This window comes from Melospiza georgiana, chromosome 4 (assembly GCF_028018845.1).
Source record: "Melospiza georgiana isolate bMelGeo1 chromosome 4, bMelGeo1.pri, whole genome shotgun sequence".
NCBI classification, from domain to species: domain Eukaryota; kingdom Metazoa; phylum Chordata; class Aves; order Passeriformes; family Passerellidae; genus Melospiza; species Melospiza georgiana.
In genome coordinates this window covers 36281364-36286408 of record NC_080433.1, presented here as the reverse complement: position 1 = coordinate 36286408, position 5045 = coordinate 36281364, and positions in this window count along the sequence as shown.

The following is a 5045-nucleotide window of genomic DNA, read 5'->3' as shown; positions in this document are numbered from 1 at the left end:
ACAAGTTTAGAAGTTTGACACGAACAAGAATTAGCAGACCAGAGAGGGGTCATGGCCCTTTGGTTTTGCTCACATCTCAAAGCCAGGCATTCCTTTGTTACTTGGAATGATTTGTTTGCAACAAACAGCAAAAAACCCCAGGACGTTTGGGCAGGAATCCTATGAGACTTGTCCCATGAGTAGTTATGGTTTTGTATTTCCAGGAAAATTCAGCATTAATGTAACCATTCCTAGGCTCATTTCCTGTGAAAAATGCCAGTCCCTTTCACTCACTTCCCTGTACTGTAGCCTAGTGATAAAACAATAAACTTTTTTGAGCTATTTGGAAATTGCAGATTTACCTTGGCTTGTGCTTTTCAGAAAAATGTTAACTGGTTGAGTTTCTTTTAGGGAGGAAGAGGGAGAGAGGGGTAAGATTCTGAATAATGTGTATCCTAAATGTGATGAGTGCAAGAAGAAAGGGAATAAAGTTCTTTCCTATTTCGCTTTGCTCCTATAAAAGAAAGAAGACTGGATGTATTTGTGTTATGTGTAGCTGTTTAAAAGTTGTGCTGTTTTTTATTTTGTGTACACTTTTCTGGAATGCTGTAGGTAGTAGGAAAATTAGAAGGATAATGATACAATGATGAAAAGAAGGGAAAAATTAATTGATAGGGCAGTTATTTTTGCAAGACAATTTTAAAACTGAGTTAGTATGATTATTTAATTTGACTGCCTAACAGCCAGTTTGGAGGAGAAACTTCTTAGCATTATTCTTTCATTAAAAGAATTTATTATTCTGCAGTTGTTCAAAAAGCAGGAAGATAAAAATTGACATCACTCGTTTTTCTTTTACAAGGAACAAGTAGGAAATTGCAGCTTTTAAAAAACAAACAAACAAGGTATTCTGTCTTTTGTTGTGCTTTGTACAAACTAAAAACCTATCTTTTTTTGTTTGGGGTCACCTTGAGGATTGTCGTAGGACTTTTATGCACCTTAATTAATATTTGTAAAACATGCTATAGGCATCAGGTGAAAATGGAAGTGAAGTTCCATTACAGACAAGGTGTTTTTTTCAGTGCTGCCTGTCTGGACCTTGTTATATTTCCTGTACTTGAAACAGAAATATTAAATAAAAGCCTTTACCTATTCATTTAAAATACATTACTATACTTACTTTCCTATAATACATATTTTCTAAGATTTTTGTTTTAAAGAAAAATATTATCCTTTAACACAGCACAGTGAAATAACATTAAAATATTGACCTCACTGTATCCACAGCAGCAGATTTTATTCTCATAAATACAAGATAAAGTATTCAATGCAGGTTTCAGAGGAAACATTGGAGAAAACATTTTTTCTTTTAGCATACAATTAAACTCTTTAGTTAAAATCTGCTTGTATGGAGGGAAGTTCATATCTGAATGTCTCCAGTAATCACACAGAAAAAAAGTATAAAAGCAATTGCAAAGCAAGTTATTTCTTGGTTATGTATTGCAGTAGTTGGGTGGGGTTTTTGTCCTTACCAGTAAATGGAGACTAAATAAGTGAAACCAGAATGGAGAGTTCAATATGTGAAACCAGAATTGATTTGTGTCAGCACCACGCTGAATTAGATTTGCATAGAATACTTGTCTGTGTCCCTGTCTCCAAAATTAAAAAGGAAGAGGAGGAAGGAGGATTTCACTTTGTAAGGGAGGACCTTCCTGCTGTGGGAAGTTCTTCTCTATGATCTGCCCCATACACCAATGCCAAAGAGCTACTATTGACAGCTATTGACAGCTTTGAACCCCTGGCATGGGTACCAATTCTTTTCAAATTTTAAGTGAAGTATTTCTCCGTTGTACATCTGTGGAAGGAATGAACAGTGCTTCCCTATCTGATAAATCATGGGATGGGGCAAGGAGAAAGAGAGAGAGAGAGAGAGAGAGAGAAAAAGAGAGCTAGAGGGAGAGCACACTGTGGGGAGAAATTGAAAGATTCTGAAAAGAATGACATTTTATCTTCAGTGCATTCCCTTGGGTGAGGGACTAGAAAGACCTATGAGAAAGTAAAGAATAGTAAAACCAGGTGTTTGGGGTTTTTTAATTATTTGAGTATTTTCTGTTATGTGAACGGAAGGAAGGAAAAATGCTGAGGAAAAAAACCAGTTTCTGGTCCTGTAATTAAAAATTGTATTATCAAGAACATGCTGGAGCTCAAATTGAATTTGAACAGGGAGCTTAACAGTGAAAGGTCTGAATGGATTTTAGAATATTTCAGTTTTCAAATACTGTTTCAATGTATTTTTAAGTTATATTGCTGCCTTGAAAAATGTTCTATATTCAAGACATTCACAGGATTTCTCATGCCTACAAATATATAGTAACTTGAAATTATTTCTGGTTAAATTAATTTTATGATGTGGAAATTAGTAATTTCACACAGATTTATCCAATTGTATGTGACTGGTTTTTAAATTCCACTACAGCTACAATTCACAATAATTTTTTGTTGTCCAAAGAATATATCCATTTTCTGGATGACATGAATCTAACAAAATAATCCTAGTAATTACCCTCACTATGCCTCAGTTTCTTTATCTGAAGATAACAGTAATCCCCTCATCAGTGAGGGATTTTAAGTTTTCTGCATCAACATTTGGAAAATATTTTCAGATCCTTGAGTGAAAGAGGAAGGCTATTTATGTTATTATTCAGTTGAGAGACACTGTAATGGAACAGTCATTTGTTTCCAGTCCATTTCAGTGACATCCAAGAAGGAAGATTCTTTAAAATAATAATGATGGAGTTAGAATTAATTGTTGGCTAATATGCTGAACTAATTAAGCCAGCAGAGAGATCCATTTATGCTTGCCAAAGGTTTTCTTTGAGTTAAAGATACTGAGAACATCATTAAATGAGAGAAGTGAAAATATGAAGCATAGGTTAATCTTTAAAACAGAGTGGGTGAAAGGGTCCAGAGGCAAGTGATGAAGTCAAATATTTACCACTGCAATTTAATTTTCCACTTTGAAACCCCAGAGATAATTAGAATTATTCTCATTTATCTACCATCTCAGCATGATTTAGGATTCTGCTTAATGTGCAAAGAAAAAAAGATGGGCTGTGCTGAAGCAATTGGCACGAAAACTCTCAGTGTGGAAGCAGAATACGCTACCTGAGAAATAATCACGAGCTGACTGAGCCAGCCCTATAGTCCTGTGTGGAGGCTGAAAGTCTCTGAACACACAGAGCACCTACAGGGCTGGTTTAGCTCCTGGCCAGACATTCAGAGTTGAAAAGTACATTTCAGCAGCCACCAAAAATTCTAATGCCCTAGGCAAAGCTCCTTGCTTCTTGGCAGTGATACTTGTTTCATTCCCTGTGAATTCTGCATCATACAGCTACTGTACAGCAGAGCTAGCAGTGAAAGTCAAGATCCTATCATATGAAATTACTCTATATATTTTGTCATCATACAATGAACAGTGTATTAATTATCTCTGTCACATTCCTACGATTCCACTACCAAATGGATAATTCCCACTTTTAAGTGGTTTCCAAACTGCTCTAAAAAACAATTATAACCATATAGAAATTAAGGCCTTTTTTTTCCTGGTGTCCTGACTGGTCTTACTGCCCTGGAACTCTGTGGCTTATCCTTCAGAAACTAATGTCACTGCCCCTACAATGAAAATCTTGTAGGGGCAAAGAGGAAACCTATGTATGTTTAAAGGCAAAAATCTATTAGCATAATTGAAATCTTAGCCTAATCCAAGAATTGTTATCCATCCAAGTCTAATTATTATGGGAGAAGAAAGATTATTTCTATGTGCAAAATGTTTTAATAATAGTAAGTTAAAAATATTATATAAACTGGTTTTGCCTCTCTTCACTTGTGTATTGCTCACACTTCCACTCTTTTTGCAGCCTTGCACAATTGCTGGGAATGCCCTGCCTTGCACAGGTGGCCTTTCAGCAATACCACCACTTTGGCTTTAAGGATTGGGCTTCTAGCTGCAGTTCTTTCCCCAAACAGGATACACCATCCTGTCCCAATGGTTCCTTACTAATACCAAGAACAAACACAGCACAGGTACTGGCATAAAAAATGCCAGCAAAAGTCCTACCAGCAGGAAAAACTGATTTAACTGAGAGGCTGTTACAGAATGAAGCAAAACATGCTGATCACGTTTATTTAAAATGCCCCAAATTTTTAATTGTTCAAGGCTTCAGGGTTTGTCAGGCAGGTGCTCATTTATCTGTCTGTAAAATCAGTTGTGCTCCACAGAGGAGATAAGGGAAAAAAAATGCCAGAGGAAATGGCTGTGGTAAAGAAAAGGTTTCAGATTCTCTCTGTACTGAAGCTGGGATGGAATAACAAGTGCTGGCCTCAGAAGTGAAATAGGACAGGTTTAGCAGCAAATTAGGACTATAAAGTGGAGTGAGGATAGAAGACTTGCAGGAATGCTGTGGATCCCTTAGCACTCAGCTGAGAGGGCAGGTGGTTGAAGATGTAAATTATGACTAATGATTGCTTAATGAGGATTAATAGATGCAACAGACATGATCCTCATTGCTGTAGGGAAATAATGGCATTTTGTGTAACAGTGGCATGGTTTCTTTTCTCCTGATTCAGAGTTCACTTCTACAGACAAGATATTAAATGAACTTGGAAAATCAAGCCTCCATCAGAAAAGGAAAGTAAATCAGGCATTGGAGCTCGACCGCTTCTGAGGGGACACAGGGTAAAGACTCAATCACAGGCAGATCTCTACAGAAAGTTTTGCTACAGGTTCCACGTCTAGCACAGTTTTACATTTAGCATATAATTTTGTGTTTAGAGATAGAAAGCAGCAGTGCTAACACGTATCACGTAAAAGAACTGCTACCTTTTATTTTACCGGATGAAATAACAAAAAAGTCCCTCCTTCTGTAAAATTCAGGATGACCAGGGTAACAGTTGCAAGTCAGGAAACAGACGCCACAATTCTCTATTACTTGGTGTTCCTATTAGTAATGTATTAATGCTATCATTTATTTCGCCCTGTGGCCATGATGTGCCCGTGTCCCAGAGGTACG